Source organism: Narcine bancroftii, chromosome 2 (assembly GCF_036971445.1).
Source record: "Narcine bancroftii isolate sNarBan1 chromosome 2, sNarBan1.hap1, whole genome shotgun sequence".
Taxonomy (NCBI): Eukaryota; Metazoa; Chordata; class Chondrichthyes; order Torpediniformes; family Narcinidae; genus Narcine; species Narcine bancroftii.
This window is the reverse complement of record NC_091470.1, coordinates 28,608,123-28,626,475: the sequence shown is the minus strand read 5'-3', so window position 1 is coordinate 28,626,475 and position 18,353 is coordinate 28,608,123. Positions and strand designations below refer to the sequence as shown.

Sequence of the window (18,353 nt, the reverse complement as noted above, 5' to 3'; positions counted from 1 at the left end):
TTGCTGTAATGTTTCATGTTCTATGTTATCACATCAGTCCCATAGTATGACAACCAGAACTATGTGCTATGTTACCACATGTTTTGGACAGCTACTTCATGACATTCCAATTCAACATGGAACCAAGGACCAAGTTGGATCATTTGGATTCTGACCCACCTCGTTGGAGAATGAGCTTTGGGAGAACAACGTGTCAAGTTTGAAGTCAAAGATCCAGCAAGTGGGTGCACATTTTCAGAGCTTGCAGATTTACCAGGAGGAAAGCAAGAAGAAGAGACTGGCCAGGTGAAGAGATTGGAATCGCTGGTATTGTTCTCTTTCCAGCTGAAATATTTCAGGGGAGATTTAATCAAGAAGCTCTGATTGAGTACGTCAGAAAATTAAAAATGTTCCCATTGTCAGGAGAGACAGGATAATTGCTGAAGAACTAGAGAGCGAGAGAGAGAGAGAGAGAGAGAGAGAGAGAGAGAGAGAGAGAGAGAGAGAGATATGAGGGGTCTTTTCAATCACAGCAGCAAATCAGGAATGTGCAACTGGAAAGGGTAGGAAAAGTAGGTTCAATGCTAACTTTCTAAAGGAAATAAGACAGTCAAAAACAGAGATTATCAAAATTTTGCAAAATAAGTGGGACTTAATGGATGACACTTTCATAATGCTGATTTCAGGAACCAACCGCTCAGTCCAAGATTCCGCCCTGCTCCAGCTCCCTCAACAGCCCCTAAGGCTAGAGCTGGATGAGGTCCTCACCCTGGATGAGACATATAAGGCAATCGAACAACTGAAAAGTGGCAAAGCAGCAGGTATGGATGGAATCCCCCCAGAGGTCTGGAAGGCTGGCGGCAAAACTCTGCATGCCAAACTGCATGAGTTTTTCAAGCTTTGTTGGGACCAAGGAAAACTGCCTCAGGACCTTCGTGATGCCACCATCATCACCCTGTACAAAAACAAAGGCGAGAAATCAGACTGCTCAAACTACAGGGGAATCACGCTGCTCTCCATTGCAGGCAAAATCTTCGCTAGGATTCTACTAAATAGAATAATACCCAGTGTCGCCGAGAATATTCTCCCAGAATCACAGTGCGGCTTTCGCGCAAACAGAGGAACTACTGACATGGTCTTTGCCCTCAGACAGCTCCAAGAAAAGTGGAGAGAACAAAACAAATTCTCCACTAAAGGACATAAATTATAGGGGCTATATCATTCCAGTAGTTTCATACTAACCATTCTGAGAGTTGTACTTTCCCCATTGATTCTAGGTTATTGGATTAAGTAAATCTTTGTTATTCTCTTAATGAACTGAACTTAAATTACACAGCTGTACTGATGAGGTTAAAGTTGTATTTCTAGCCTGTTTGTTGGAATTACCAACCAAATAACATCTTCACTGTGCAAGTAGCTTAAGGAGAGCATTTAGTACTGTAATTGAACTGTTAAACCTTAAGGCAACATGTTAAACTCAGAAAGCTGGTGAAACAATAAAAATAAATAGTTTTTATTTAACATGTAAATTAAATGGAGAATGGAGTGAACCTCTGATGAAGGTAGATGTGTCGGCATACTTCACAGAAGGAAATTCAGACCAAAATTCCTAACCAGCTCAGGAGCAAGTATAATGAAGGGTGCTGAAGAATTCGAGTAGAAACCAGTTTTAATGTTCTTTAATGGACAATAAAAAAAAACAAAGACTGTAGGGTGCATTAAAAATATTGATTACATTTCTAGCCAGAGATTCAAGCTACCACTCTCACAACAACTAAAACCAGATCAGCAAACAAACTGGAGGGCATAGATATAAGGTGTGATGCGCTGCATTGCAAACAAACTCTGAAGGCTGTACTACATGCTTTAATTCACTTAAAACTTGCAGACAGGGTTCAGTGTCCCTTCTGATTCCGTGTGCCCAAGGGTTGGCATGAGCCTTTATCTAGGACCAGTGATTGGCAGGGAATAGGTGGAGCCAGCCTCCCAGGTAACCTCCCTGCAGGTGCAGTGACAGTAGGCAGTGCAGGAATGCACACAGGCGCAGGCAGTCACACACTGTCCAGTGGTTGATCACCACATAAGGTGAGAGAGGAAAGATTTAAAAGGTATCTGAGGGGCAGCTTTTTCACATCAAGGGTGATGGGTATATGGAATGAGATACCAAGGTAATTGGAAGAGGTGGGTGAAGAGAGTGGAGAGCGCAAAGTTCTGTGGTGTGCATACAAGAGGTGCCACAACTCCTCCTCATCATTCAGAAAGGTACAGTGGCACCTGCACTCCCTAAAGAGGTTGAGGAGGGCAAGTCTATGGTCCCCATTTTGACAACCTATTACAGGAGTACAAATAAGTGTCTCCTATCAGGTATTGGCCCAGAAGTCAATAATTGAAAAAGCAGAGAAGATCACTGAAGCCTCTCTTTCCTCCATTGATGACATTTGCTCAGAGGTAAGCTTACAGGGGACTCATACAATTATGAAGGACCCTTTCCATCACAGTATCTTTGACCCATGACCATCAACAAAGAGGTACAAGAGTATGAAAATCAGGACTGTCAGGCTAGGAAATAGCTTCTTCCTACTGGCTGTGAGATTGAAGAACTACTGTTCATCAATCTGTCCCATCTCTCACGTCAATCCCATTCCTCTACCGTTTATCTCTATAAATTATTCCCCTTTTCCCAAACTACCCTCCATTACCTCTTGTCTCCCCTCTGCATTCTTACATTGTTTTATCGGTTACAACGCCTAACTAATCTTCCAAGATTGCCTTTGTGGGGAGGGGGGGGGTGGTGGAGGAAAGTGGTGAATGCCTACGTGTTTGAGAGAAGCAATGTGCAGTCTCCACTCAATAGCACCAGAAATCAGGATTGAACCAGGATCACTGGCTTTGTCAGGCAGAAGCTCCCTTAGATGTGCCACTGGACTCCATGCACAGAACAACTACTCGCAGATCCAGATGACGGGTGCCATATTGCTTTTACGTCTCCTCTTTACTGACAGGGTAAAGCTCCATATAGTCCCCATTTTGCTCTGCATGTGAGATTCTGTTCTCAGATTTCAAATTTATTGTCAGAGTACATACATGACACCACATATAACCCTGAGATTTTTTTTTCCTCTGCAAGTGGGGCAGAATTACCACTTAATGGTAATGCAAAAAACTATGTACACAACGTACAAATAAATAAATGTTAACAGATTAAAAATTGTAAACAAACTGACTGTGCAATAGAGAGAGTAAAAAAATAAAGTTCAAAAGTCCAAGACCTTAAATGAGTTATTGATTAAGTTTATTGTCAAGAAGTCTGATGGTGGGGGGGAGTCACGTGATGGAGTAGTGGCCGGACGGTGAACTCCAGCCCTCTCCAGAAAAGTCGGGAAAAACAAGAGAAAACACAAAGGCACAGAAATAAAAGTTACAGAAAAGTGAGTATAAAGGTGGAAAGAAGATGGCGACAAAAAAAGAAAAGTCGAAAGCAACGGTAAGAAGAGAGGAAGAGAAGACAAAGGAGGAAAAAGGTGAAGGCCTTACCTGTCCGAAGAGGCCCGCTGCGGAGAGAGAAACCCGCTCCCTCAGGTCGGTAAATAATGGACTACAAAAATGGCTCGCAGAGCCGAGCAAAAGTGCGCAACCGCGCATGCGCGAAACTTTGCGATGCGAATGAAAAAAAACACACCGACGGGAGGGGGGACCAGCTGGGGAGTCGATCTCCACAGCCGGCAACGACAGCTGCAGAACACCTGCAGCAAGAAGAGACCACAGAAGACAATAGAAACAAGAAAGAAGAGAAGGAAAGGGCAACAAAGAAACAACAGATGGCCAACCCAGAGGAAGAAGAAGAGGAAGAGTATGGTGAAATAGAAGAAGAAAAGATAGGCAAGGTAAAGGATATACTTGCTCTTATTAAAGGATACATGGAGTCATTTAAAGAATGGCAAACACAGGAATTTAAGGATTTAAGAAAAAGAATAAACAACACAGAAGAGAAAATAATTAAAATGGAGATGACCTTAACAGAAATGGGAAAAAAAATGGACAAGATGGAAGAGCGGGCAGTAGCAGCAGAAATGGAGGTAGAAGACTTAAAAAAGAAATTGGAGAAATCTAATAAAAAAACTAAAGAGACACAAGAACTACTAGCTCAAAAAATAGATACAATGGAAAACCATAACAGAAGAAATAACATAAAGATAGTGGGCCTTAAGGAAGATGAAGAAGGCAAGAATATGAGGGAGTTTATAAAAGAGTGGATCCCTAAGACCCTAGGATGTCCAGAACTACAGCATGAAATGGAAATAGAAAGGGCACATAGAGTATTGGCCTCTAAACCACAACCACAACAAAAACCAAGATCTATTGTAGTAAAATTCCTAAGATATACTACAAGAGAAAAGGTACTGGAGAAGACAATGGAAAAAGTAAGAGAGGGCAACAAACCACTGGAGTATAAAGGGCAAAAAATCTTCATTTATCCAGATATAAGTTTTGAACTCCTAAAGAAGAGAAAAGAGTTCAATACAGCAAAGGCGATTTTATGGAAGAAAGGGTATAAATTTATACTAAAGCATCCAGCAGTATTGAAAATATTTATTCCAGGACAACAAAACAGACTATTCTCGGATCCAGAAGAAGCACGAAAATTTGCAGAACAATTACAAAAATAGACTGAGGGAGGAAGACGGGTAATGAGAGTTAAAATGATCACGACTGATATGTATGTGGGTAAAGACAAAAATAGACTGAGGAATGAAGACGGGTAATGAGAGTAAAAATGATCACGATTGATATGTATGCAGGTAAAGAGGTATAAGAGTGAATAGAGACAATGAGCATACATGAATGTATCTGTACTTAGAGGAAAATATAGATAGTATAGACAAGAATTAATAAGGGAAGGTAATGGAATAGAGAGAATAAGGAGGGAATTAAAAGAGGGACCTTTGTGACATATGAAAAGTGAAATCTTTTCTGGGGGAGGCGGGGTGGGGGGAAATAGCGGTCACTGCAAAATCAGTTGACGCTTGCGAGTGGATTCGCAAATCCAAATGGAGAGGGGAGATGTGGTTGTCCGACAAGGGATAAAGGACAACTCAGGAGGTGAAGGGGAGATTGGGGATAAATAAGATAGAAATAGGAGAATAAGGAAAATGTTAGATGTTGTAGGAATGTTGTCTTATAAAGAGTTGAAAATAAGAAAACAGAAATGGAAAAGGAGGAAAGGTAATGATGGAAAAACGGAAAGAGAAGATAAACAAAATATAAAAGGGCTACGCTGAACTATATGTCTTTAAATATTAATGAAATACATAACCAAATTAAAAGGAAGAAACTACCAAATTTAAATGAATAAATGTATTCCATTAGAAAAAATAACATATTGGTTAAGAAATAATATTGAAATATTCGAACAAGTATAGGAGCCTTACATTAAATACAATAGCGAAAACCTACCGGGGACAAACATTACCTAAGTTGATGGAAGGAGAAGGAAAGAAAAGAATGGACTCAGTAGAATTTCTGGTGTAATTTTGTTGAATGACAACATTGTCTGACTGGCTTAATGCAACCTAGATTGTATACCTAAAATGGATGAGAGGGGGGGGTGGGGGGGGGGTTTGGGAGGAAAGGGGGGGGAGAAAAAGTCACTGTATATGTGTGAAAAAGAAATAGTGTATATCATGGCTAATGTGATTTATGGTGTGAAAAATAAAAAAATTAAAAAAAAAAAAAAAAAAAGAAGTCTTATGGTGGAGGGAATCAGTGCCCGGGGGATCAAATTTAGATCCATAGAACTGTAGGGTTTTAGAGCTTGGAAACAGGTCATTTGACCCAACCATCAAATTGGCTTTGCAAGCTAGTTCCACTTACATTCATTTGCTGCATATCCCTTTAAATATTTTAAAAACATGTACTTGCCTAAATTCTAAATTACAAATATCTTTTAAACATTGCAATTTTATAAGTTCAAGTTCAAGTTTATTATCATCTGACTGCCCATACGTAACCCAATGAAACAGTGTTTCTCCAGACCACAGTGCACAAACATACGCACACAGATTACACACATGCATAAAGGTTTATAATATAAAATAAATATATTTCCCATGCTGGAAGAGTTTAGGATAAGAGGGCACAACTTCCGAATTGAAGGACGTCTGTTTAGAACAGAAATGCGTAGGAATTTCTTCATCCACAGGGTGGTAAATCTGTGGCATTTGTCGCCATAGATGGTTGTACAGAACAGGTCATTGGGTGTATTTAAGGCAGAGATTGATAGGTTTTTAATTAACTAGGGCATCAAAGATTACGGAGAGAAGGCCGGGCAGTGGGACTGAATGGGAAAATGGATCAGCTTATGTTTAAATAGTGGGGCAGACTCGAAGGGCTGAATAATATACTCAGTTACAGGAATCTTTGGGCCAAATGATTTCCCTCAATATCTTAAGGAAAGTGGACCAGTTAAATCAGTAAAACCAGAAGTCTCTGGTCTAACATTTGTGCAAAAGTAATTTCTTAAAAATTCATTATTTTGGAGGAAATGGTCCTTGCAGGCTGGACAGCATTTATTTCCCAGGCTTTATTTAAACTTTAAACTGATTGATTTATAAGGCTGTTTCAACAAGCACATTGATATCAATGCATTGAGGTGGGACTGGAGTCACATATAAGCCGTACAAGGAGAAAGAATTATAAGAAATTGTAAGCACCGATCATTTTGCATACAATGAGACAGTGGCAGATTTTTTATGCCTCAATGACTCTTTTGTTTACTAACACGATGTTGTACATCTACAGATTTCCCTCCTTGAATGACATTGGTGAACCTGACAGGTTATTGCAACAGATGATTTGTTCAGACTGAAATGTTAACTCCTTCCACAGATGCTGCCTGATCTGTTGACTGATTCCAACATTTGCTCATTCTATCTCCAATACAATCCTTCAATTTTTATCTCCAGTTCGATCTGTCAGCTTGACACTATGCAATCAATCTGTCTCATTCTATTGCATCGAGCGTTTGACAAGGAAAACTGCTTTCCTTTGTTTTTCTGTACTTTGCTGATGCCACAATTTCAGCTGTAATAGCACTGGATATGGTGCAAATGGATCTCTGAATGTAATTTGAGCTGCAAGCCAAGACTGATGCAAGGCAGTAGGTCACTTAAAATTGACACTTCTCCTGAGCGCACATAATTGAGCAGAAAGATGCAAACTTTAAATCTAATGAAATGACCCCTTTGTTAATTCAGCAGCCTTTATAACATGGGAGACCCCAACAATGAAGACGCTGTTTACATCCGGTACCGCACGGATGGCAGTCTCTTCAATCTGAGGCGCCTGCAAGCTCACACCAAGACACAAGAGAAACTTGTCCGTGAACTACCCTTTGCAGATGATGCCGCTTTAGTTGCCCATTCAGAGCCAGCTCTTCAGCGCTTGACGTCCTGCTTTACGGAAACTGCCAAAATGTTTGGCCTGGAAGTCAGCCTGAAGAAAACTGAGGTCCTCCATCAGCCAGCTCCCCACCATGACTACCAGCCCCCCCACATCTCCATCGGGCACACAAAACTCAAAACGGTCAACCAGTTTACCTATCTCGGCTGCACCATTTCATCAGATGCAAGGATCGACAATGAGATAGACAACAGACTCGCCAAGGCAAATAGCGCCTTTGGAAGACTACACAAAAGAGTCTGGAAAAACAACCAACTGAAAAACCTCACAAAGATAAGCGTATACAGAGCCGTTGTCATACCCACACTCCTGTTCGGCTCCGAATCATGGGTCCTCTACCGGCACCACCTACGGCTCCTAGAACGCTTCCACCAGCGTTGTCTCCGCTCCATCCTCAACATCCATTGGAGCGCTCACACCCCTAACGTCGAGGTACTCGAGATGGCAGAGGTCGACAGCATCAAGTCCACGCTGCTGAAGATCCAGCTGCGCTGGATGGGTCACGTCTCCAGAATGGAGGACCATCGCCTTCCCAAGATCGTATTATATGGCGAGCTCTCCACTGGCCACCGTGACAGAGGTGCACCAAAGAAAAGGTACAAGGACTGCCTAAAGAAATCTCTTGGTGCCTGCCACATTGACCACCGCCAGTGGGCTGATAACGCCTCAAACCGTGCATCTTGGCGCCTCACAGTTTGGCGGGCAGCAGCCTCCTTTGAAGAAGACCGCAGAGCCCACCTCACTGACAAAAGGCAAAGGAGGAAAAACCCAACACCCAACCCCAACCAACCAATTTTCCCTTGCAACCGCTGCAATCGTGTCTGCCTGTCCCGCATCGGACTGGTCAGCCACAAACGAGCCTGCAGCTGACGTGGACTTTTTACCCCCTCCATAAATCTTCGTCCGCGAAGCCAAGCCAAAGATAACATGGGAATATGAAAATGGCTCTTCAAAAAACATCTTCAAATAGGCCTTCCACCTTGATCAAGGATACAACGCAAGGTTAACGCTATTGTTAATTAAACAATATTGGTATATAACAGAACAAGTGACTTTAAGAAAACACAGAGGGTCGTATTTATAATTACAGCCACACTGCGGCTTACAATGTGTCGAATTGGTCTCAGAGTATGTCATAAAGTTATTTTCTGAAAGACATCTGACGATTTGTTCATGGTGAAGAGGACATATCCAGGAATCCATGTCTGCGAATCTTCCATCTAAAGCTCTGCAAGCTGCAAGCGATCTCATTTGAATTCTGCACCCTTCAACGGGTAATATTTTGTCACTGAAGAGGTTTGCAAATCACAAGAATGATACTCATGATGTTCTCAACATCAAATATGGAGAAAATCATGGCCTGGTTTGAAACTGACATGGTGCTGATTGCAGTGTGCATTTCCTGTTAAAGCTTCGCATCCTGTCAAGGTCCAAAAAGTACAGCAAAACCACAAAGTACAAAACATAGATTTTAATGAGTCACACCAGCGGGAATGAGCAGTTTTAGAAGGCAGGTAGACAAAGTCACCTCACTAATAGTGATGGACCTCATTCAAAGAATCCAGTTGAGGTGTACAATATTTAAGGACCATTTTTGCATTGTCACATGTTAAGGCATTGCAGCCAGTATTTGCATATTTCTAAAGACAGGAAAATGGTTGATGTTAATTAGCCTTTTACATGTACACGTTATAATTAAAAGATATGAATTTGTAGCATATACAATGGAACCAGGCTGGAGAGCTGCTTGCAATATACAGTGATTTTTGGTGCTCTGTGTGTGCCTTAGCTTCAGTCATTCATTAACACTTGCAAATGCCAGTTCCACCCTAAACAGAAAGCCAGCCATCCATACCAACAATAGAGAGGGAAGGTGCTAGTTTGAAGGCCTGTGAGGCCAAGGTCTCCTTGGCGCCTTCAGTGTGGCTATGCACATCCTTCAGCTTTTGACAGCTAGGTCGCGTGGGGCAAGTAGTGGAGTCAATCAGCCACGTTTGGGCGGGAAGCCAATTTATGAATGGAAGCCCATTTGACAAGTAGTGGAATCAGTCGGCAAGGCATTTAGCATTTTTGTGTTAAAGACATTATCTATTCTAGAGCTAGAGGTTCTATGATTACTTTGAGATGAACGGGGCAGAAGAGGTAATCAATTCTAATTTCCTGTCTGGAATATCCCTTGGCTTAAAACTTGTCTCTTCCTTCGAGCTGGTTCTCTGGAAGTCCACAAATTTCTTTCTGTTACAGAGGAAAATCTGTGCTGGTTTTCTCATAATTGATATTTCTAGATAAGCTTTGAACACAAACATCGACATTCCAAGGATATTCTGTTCTTCTACTTCCAAATTAAGCTTCACCGGGCAGTAGGCAGTGAAGTTTAAATGCTCCTTTACAGATTCTGCATTTAAGTGAAATTACGCTAATTAAAAGGAAGTCTATTTGTATAGACTTCATTTTACTCTTGGAAAATTCAGATTGCGAACAAGTATGCCTGAAAATCTTAGGAATCGCTAGCTCGTTAAAGAATGGATAGAACATACAGGAGGAAGGGTACCCTGCAGAAGTTAATTTATTTGAGAAAATGAGTTTCTCTGGTAATTAAACTGCACACACATCTTCAGGCCAAGCCTGAAAGGATTTAAAATGTCACGCATTTCAGAAGACCCACTGAGGCTGCTGTAAGTATTAGGCAAATATTAGGCACTTTCAAGCGGAGAAAACACCTGTCTGTAAAGGCGGAGGTTCTTTGCCCTTACACCTAAACACAGACTTTTTTGAATGCACCATGTCTGAGGTGCCGATTTCAACTATTCTCAGGGAAGGATCATTGGCGGAGCGCTGCGCTCCACTGCCTGACCTGAATGTACAGCTGCTGCAAGCGACTGGTTAGGGGCAGGCTAATGACGCCATCTCCCCACTCACCCCTCTCCCCCGATGATCCCCTCAAGGCAAGGGTGGCGGGTGGGAGCCAGGGGGGCAGTGAGACCCAGCAGGGTAGTGGGGGCTGCCGGGACAGTGGGAGCCGTCAGGATAGCGAGAACTGTCGGGGCAGAGGGGACCAGCGGGGCGGCGGGAGCCAGCAGGGTAGTGGCGGTCGGCGTGGCAGCGGGACCTGTCGGGATAGTGGGAACTGGCAGGACAGCAGGGACTGACAGGGCAGCAGGAGCCGTCGGGGAAGCGGGAGCCATCGGAAGCCATCGGAGGTGGTCAGTGCAGGCTGTGACAGCCACACCCAGCTGCTTCGGCCTTCAGGGCCCCTCTCCACTGCTCAAAGCGTGGCAGAGCAATGCCTGTCTTCCCTACCCATAATCCCCCCCTCACAGCTGGAACCGCTCTGTGGTTCCCCAGAACAGTTCTAGCTTTGTGGAGGGTTATGAGTAGGGAAAGATGGCCATTGCTCTGCCATGTATTTGATAGATGACACTACAGCACCAGTCGCCCTGTCTCCAGCAACTCGGGAGGATGCTATGAGGAGCCTCTTGATATGAATGGGATGCTGGAGCAGCCTTTGAGGGGTGCTGTCTGAAAGGTAAGTTTTAAGTGTAGATCCACTCTTGTAGCCAGCCTCCAGGCAGAGGCCTGACATGAAATGGCATATTGAGAAAAACTAAAGGCAACTGCTGAGTCCTTCCAGCTTTTATTTGTTTAATCATGATTCCAGCATTATGCACTTCCCATCTTTCTCCTTCTATGCAGCTTGCTTGGTTTCTTCTTTTCTTTCTTTCTTTCTTTGGCTTGGCTTCGCGGACGAAGATTTATGAAGGGGGTAAAAGTCCACGTCAGCTGCAGGCTCGTTTGTGGCTGACAAGTCCGATGCGGGACAGGCAGACACGATTGCAGTGGCTGCAGGGGAAAATTGGTGGGTTGGGGTTGGGTGTTGGGTTTTTCCACCTTTGCCTTTTGTCAGTGAGGTGGGCTCTGCGGTCTTCTTCAAAGGAGGTTGCTGCCTGCCGAACTGTGAGGCGCCAAGATGCACGGTTTGAGACGATATCAGCCCACTGGCGGTGGTCAATGTGGCAGGCACCAAGAGATTTCTTTAGGCAGTCCTTGTACCTTTTCTTTGGTGCACCTCTGTCACGGTGGCCAGTGGAGAGCTCGCCATATAACACGATCTTGGGAAGGCGATGGTCCTCCATTCTGGAGACGTGACCCACCCAGCGCAGCTGGATCTTCAGCTGTCGACCTCTGCCATCTTGAGTACTTCGACGTTAGGGATGAAAGCGCTCCAATGGATGTTGAGGATGGAGCGGAGACAACGCTGGTGGAAGCGTTCTAGGAGCCGTAGGTGATGCCGGTAGAGGACCCATAATTCGGAGCAGAACAGGAGTGTGGATATGACAACGGCTCTGTATACGCTTATCTTTGTGAGGTTTTTCAGTTGGTTGTTTTTCCAGACTCTTTTGTGTAGTCTTCCAAAGGCGCTATTTGCCTTGGCGAGTCTGTTGTCTATCTCATTGTCGATCCTTGCATCTGATGAAATGGTGCAGCCAAGATAGGTAAACTGGTTGACCATTTTGAGTTTTGTGTGCCCGATGGAGATGTTGGGGGGCTGGTAGTCATGGTGTGGAGCTGGCTGATGGAGGACCTCAGTTTTCTTCAGGCTGATAAATAGTCAATTATCCTCCTTCCATCACAGTTGTTTAGAGCATGTTAGGGACCAATGTAAGGTTGACTGAATTTATTCCAGTTTCTTGACATCTTTCTATTGGCCAAAGGGCCAGTTTTGCAGACCTGTTCATTTCTTGGGCTTATTCTAAATGGGCAATAAGAGTGAAAATAGTTTTCAATTGTGTTTTAAAACAATTACAATAAAACACACAGCTGAAGTTCTAATATCCAATATTTAAAATGTGGACATAAGAGACTGTAGATTCCAGATTATGGAGCAATAAAACAGGTGGTTTTAATGCAGGGTTGCAAACAAAGGCCTTAACTATCCCTTTGCCACCTTAAGATGCTCCCTCACCCCTAATCTCTTCCAGTAGCTCCTCTTTTGCTCTGTGCAGAATGCTGAAGCCAATTTGCTTACAGCATATTCTCTCAAATAGAAATTGGCAATGGACAAGGATGTTGACAGAGATATAAATAGAAGGAAGACCATGAGAGAGAAGCGAGTGAAGGTTCTTTTAATCCCTGAGTGAAAGAACTCCCTCACCATGAAGAATTCTTGGAGAGGGCCCTACAGGGTAGGAGACCACAGAAGTAAACGAGATTCCAGCATCGGAACTGACAGCTCGAAGCCTCACATCATGACATGGGCTGCTCCCTCTGGGAGCCAGGATTTCCTCTTGGAATCAGGATTTCTAAGGCTGCCAATTGTAATCAGGGCTCCTGAAGGACCTCGGGCCTTGACAGCTTCTTAACTCTGCGGGTGTTCAGAGCCAGGGCCTGAGGAGGGCGACTTGGATACTTCGAGTTTGAGTCCACCGCTCTACCGGAAAGGAAGCCATGGGGCTGTGAAGGCAGGTGGCAGCATCGGAAAAAGCAGTGGAATTCACAGATACACCGAAGGGATTCTCTTTTGCTTCTCTTCCTTGTCTTGGTCATGGTGCAGTATTAACAGTGCCTCTTTGTGTGCCTTTCCAGAGTAAAGAAAATAAAATTTTTCTTGTGCATTTTATATAAAAATGAATAACAGCTGTGTGCTCTTGTCTATATTAAATAAGTGAATAATAATACTCTGTTGCATGTTAGAATCTAGTCTTGATGAAAGTTCTGAAACATAAACTCTCTGCTTCTCTCCTCAGATCAGCCTGACCCTCCCTCTAGACTGCTGCTTTCTCTCTTGCTCGAGATCCCAGATGTATCTCCCGACGTCAGAATCTATATGTGGGGTGCTTCACTGAATGGTCAAGGTAGATATAATGTGCACATAAAAGCAAATTAGCTAAAAAAAAAGCTATCAAAGGCAATAAAGCAATTGGCCATAGAAGCAGATAAGCCGACAGACCTTGAGCAAAGTGGAGGAGGGACGAGGATGGACAAGGCTTAAGCTTTGATTCTACCTTCTATTTCAATCATTGTAAAGAAAGTGGGTGCAGAACAAAGAATCAATTGGCCACATTACACAGTGGTTCCAAGAATTTCCTCTACATAGCCCAGCTATGTTAATGCACACAATTTTTTAGACTCTAGATGTAAGTAGTCAGATGGTTCCCTCTCCTGCATTATTGAAGTAACACTGTATAATCTTATTTACGGATCTATTGATATGTTGAGTTGTTATTTGCTGGAGTATTTTACCAAAATATGAATAAAGATCAACTGATCAATCATTTTTTTTCCATCTTATTGGAACCTCCTTTTCTTGAGCAGAGCACTAGCATTCACCAATATTCCATTCTGTGATAAAATGTTCTTTCCCATGGAAATTTCCACTGATGTCTCCTCCTTGATCCTTAAAAGCAGGCAATCGGAACCCCACTTTAGTTCCCAGTAGGGAAGGGAGGAAAGATTAGAGGAAACTTCAGAGGAAGTTTTTTTTTACACAGAGAGTTGTGGTGCCTGGAATGCACCACCAAGGGTGGTGGTAGAGGCTGAGCCATTTAAGAGACTCCTTGACAGGCATATGGACAAAATTAGAACAGAGGGTGACAAAGTCTGAAGGGTGTGGTGAAACCACTACTGTATATGTTTGCATGCCATATATCAATGTCATGACCTTTCCTGCTTGACCCTGGTCTCACTGGCTGGCTTGTGACTCTTCCCCTTTCTTCCCCATAAAGGCTGTCATGCCACAAGCCTGCCCCCAGTTCGAGTCAGGGTCAGTGTGAGCGACCCACACAGGGATGCTACTCATCTCTTGTAACTAAAAGCCTTCAGTCTCGGCAACTTCAGTCTTTGTGTAATTGATCGTGCATCAAAGGGTTTTGTATTTTTTAAATCTTTTTGTAGGAATATGTAGGTTGGCACAACATCGAAGATCAAAGGGCCTGTACTGTACCGTAATGTTCTATGTAACAACATCAGCAGCATTTTTGAAATCTATTGTTAATTTAACAATCTCACAGATCAAATCTTAAACATAGTACCTCTACCATTCTTCTCCTTCCTCTATTTCGCACAAAGTCGGTCTGCTTATCTGCTCCTCTGACCATTATGTCTTATTGCTTAGAGCTCTTGATTTTTTTTTGTGCTGTTTCTCTTTTGTGCACTTTTCATCTTTTCGTAATTTCTTTTTTTTAATGTTTTATAATATCACAATGCAGGTATTACATAATTTTTTTTCTTTTCATGTTTCAAATGTCATTTAGCGCCCTCTTCGATCGAAAAATTCAGGCCACCATGAGATTGCTTTACTCCCCTTAACAGCAAAATGATGGATGTGTTCTGTCTTCAATGCTCCCTGTTGTTGCTCTACATTCATAATTTCCCTTCGAATTAATCTGAGAAGGTTTCTATGGATTCTATAAAATGTCTGAGAAAGACAATTTGCTGATTGTTAGAACAATCCTGTAATCTGTAGATAGCAAATGCTCTCAATATTTTTCATTCCCTGTCAGTTGAGCGAAACTCCAAATTCATAATGCAGATGTCCAATTCTGGTCCACTGCAAAGAATACATGTGTACTATGGGAAATTGTGATATCAATTAGTGGGCTTTTCTGCAAATTAAGAATCAATGAAAGGAAAATGTTTAGAAAATCTTTCAACATATAGCAGACAGTAAAACTGATATTTTGAAAGGATTTGAAATGTGGATTAGAGGATGAAAATTATAACAGAAATAAACAAGTTGATGAGATAGTGAAGAATAAAGAGATGTCAAGAAAGAATATTAGTGGTCATACCAAAGGAAAATAAAAAGGTTAATTACAGGCATGGAAAAAAAAACAAGAAGCAAGCCTATCATTAACTGGATAGAGAAATGAAAGCTTTTATTTGTGTTATTGCATTTGGCTGTCAGTATCCATAACTAATCCTGTCTCAAGGGATATTGTGGTAATTTAATTAACACTGTTGCCCTTACTATATCTTATGTACCTGTGAAACGACAAAAAATAAGCATTTTGATGTATCTGTACTGTGGTGTAACATGTGTAGATGTATTTGGGAGATAAATTGGTAAAATTAGAGAAGGTTACATACACACACACTTTAAAACAAATATTATTTGAAATACTGAAGAATTCATATTCAGTGACTTTACAGAACCTATGGAGAATGCTGTGCACATTTCACAAGTAGGTGCTAATTGAAATGACTTCATGAAATGAATGGACTGGAGACACTCTGTCTGCTGAAAGCTCTTTGAATGGGTTTTGACTGAGTGCACAGAAAGACCACTACTGGGTTCTTGTTTATCTAAAAACAACAGATGGGAGCAGAAGACTAACTCCTATTGTTTGCTGGAGAAGGGGGGAGGATTTTTCAAGTGAGAGAGAGAGAGAGGGATGTGTGGCTAGCAGTTGGAATTTCAGATAGAGAGAGAGAGAGGGAGAGAGAGAGAGAGAGAGAGAGAGAGAGAGAGAGAGAGAGAGAGAGAGAGAGAGAGAGAGAGAGAGAGAGAGTCTCAAGCAGGAGAAGCTAGTTGGAACTGAAAGAGAAACTCCAGAGCACTTTTAAGTGCTATGTGTCTGATGTTTCTCTTGGAATAAGCAGAACAGAAAGAAACTCTGTGGTGGCCTGGAAGAAAGAGGTTATCATCTGGAGAACCCTGATTTGGTAAGTTTCATCAACAAGACATTGAGGTGACTAATGGTGATACCTCAGTTGTGGAGGTGATTGATGGAAATACATCAGTGTGGATGTCCCGGAACAACAAATCTCTCTCTGCAAACCCTCCAAAACCCTTCCTGAGTGGCAGATATTTACCTTTCGAGCACCAAAACCTGGTGAACTTTATATATGTTAAATTCTGTGCACAGAATAAGAATTGCCTGCAACCAGTGAACTTGGAAGAATGAGAAGTGAAATTGAACTGTGAACTAAAGAACTTTTCTTAAATTTACACACACATTACATACATGTGCTCTTAGAATTATAAGGGGCTTAAGTTGGGTTAGTTAAGTTAATAGAGATAAGTTAGTTTGATTCTGTTTTCATGTTTAAAGATAATTAAAAACAACTTTTAATGGTGAATGTCTATTGCTGCTGGGTTTTGGGGTCCTTTGGGCTCATAACATTACATAGTACATATATATATATATATATATATATATATATATATATGCCAATAGACTCTCATGCTCATATCTTTTTTACAGATTAACCATATAACAATTACAGTACAGAAACAGCCCATATCGGATCTTCAAGTCTGCACCGTTTTAAGTGAAACTCCACTAGATCCACCTATAACCCTCCAACCCCCTCACATCCATGTACTCATCCAACCTCCATTTAAATGAGAAAACTAACCCTGCTGCAACCACTTCTTCCAGAAGGTCATTCCACTCAGCCATCACTCTATGAGTGTAGAAGCTTCCTCTTATATTACTTTGAATCTTTTGCCCCCTAAACCTTAAGTTATGACCCCTCATTCCAATCTCTCCTACCCTCAAGGGGAAGACCCTGTTCACATCTCCTCTATCTATTCCCCTCATAATTTTAAATACGCTATCAAATCCCCCCCTCAACCTTCTACGCTGCAATGAAATTACTTGGTTATCATTAAAGTGCTTTGAATCCAGAATTGAGATTTTCAGTTCCAGTAATACTTTGCTTGTTTTTATATTATATGTCTTCTTGGGTTTATTTTTGTGAATGTTTTGAAGGAATTCTTTCTTCAAACTTAAAGAATTGATGAACTGTCTTTTTTGTTGCTGTTGTGTGTGAATTAATAGAGGATATGTTGACCAAGTCAACCCTTTTTCTCTTTTAAAGGTTTTGAAATCCATTGCAAAAGATCAATGTGTTCCAACTGGAATGTCAAGGACAGCAGGCAGTTGAATCTTCACCAGCCTATGATTTATTTCTTTATTACATTGTAATTGGTGGCTAACACAGCCTGATCCAATGCTTAAACCATCACTCCATAGGTCACTGCTCTTCAAGAAAACATCCATGGACTGCTCTCATATGTTTAATGTTTCTGCCTTTCCCAGACTTTCAGGCAGTGACTCCCAGACCATGACTACTCTCAGTGTAGTATTTGTTTTTCATAATCTCTCTTCTGGTCCCTCTTTCAATTGCTTCAAAGTTATGACCCCCTGATGTGGAAGACGGTAACTTTGTAGGGTCAGCTCTGGAGCAAAGTCATGCAATGTTCAACCAACCAGCCGCATGTTACATAATCAGCACCCAAAATGCAGCAGTTCAGAAAGATTGCTCATCATTGCCTTCTCAAGGGTAGTTAGGCATGATTGGCACCTCCATTGAATCAATTTTTGTTAAAGGATGACATTAGGCATATTGCATGGTAACAGACCATTTTGGCCCACGTGTCCATACCACACAATTAACACCCAATAAACCTATACCCCCAGTATGCTTCAAATGGTGGGAGGAAAGTGCAGCCCTGGAGAAAACCTGTGCAAAGATGGGGAGAATGTACAAACTCCTTCAGACAGCGCAGGATTTGAACCCCGATCCCAATCGCTGGCACTGTAAAGGCATCGCGCTAACCATTATGCCAACCGTGGCACCCACATTACTATAACAGAAGGAGAAATTAATCCATCACTGAGATAGTCTGCCAAGGTACCCTCTTGCTGAAATAAACACTCTTTGGACAAAGATTCCTAGTAGTTCAGACTTAATAGTGTTGATTTACAGCACAATGGAAACACAGGAGGGAAGTTCATGAACTTGATTAACTGCAAGCTTATTACTTAAATGCCAAAGATATGACAATTTGTGTTGTGATAAAACAAACTCAATGAACTGGTTTCCCACTGACGTAAGTGATATACAGAAGCCTGTAGACACTGTGAATGCAGTAAAAACATGCTGGGGAAATTCTGACGGCATAGGAAGTA

The 18,353-nt window shown here is 42.0% G+C and overlaps 1 long non-coding RNA gene across 1 annotated transcript in view; it reads left to right on the top strand.

The window, feature by feature from the left end:
• Positions 1-18,070, top strand: part of LOC138752280 (uncharacterized) — a 102,410-nt gene extending 84,340 nt beyond the window's left edge. The window contains exons 6-7 of the long non-coding RNA XR_011350477.1: positions 13,182-13,289; positions 17,260-18,070. This is a non-coding gene — a long non-coding RNA (uncharacterized lncRNA). The remainder of the gene's footprint in view (positions 1-13,181; positions 13,290-17,259) is intronic.
• The last annotated feature ends 283 nt before the right edge of the window (positions 18,071-18,353 follow it).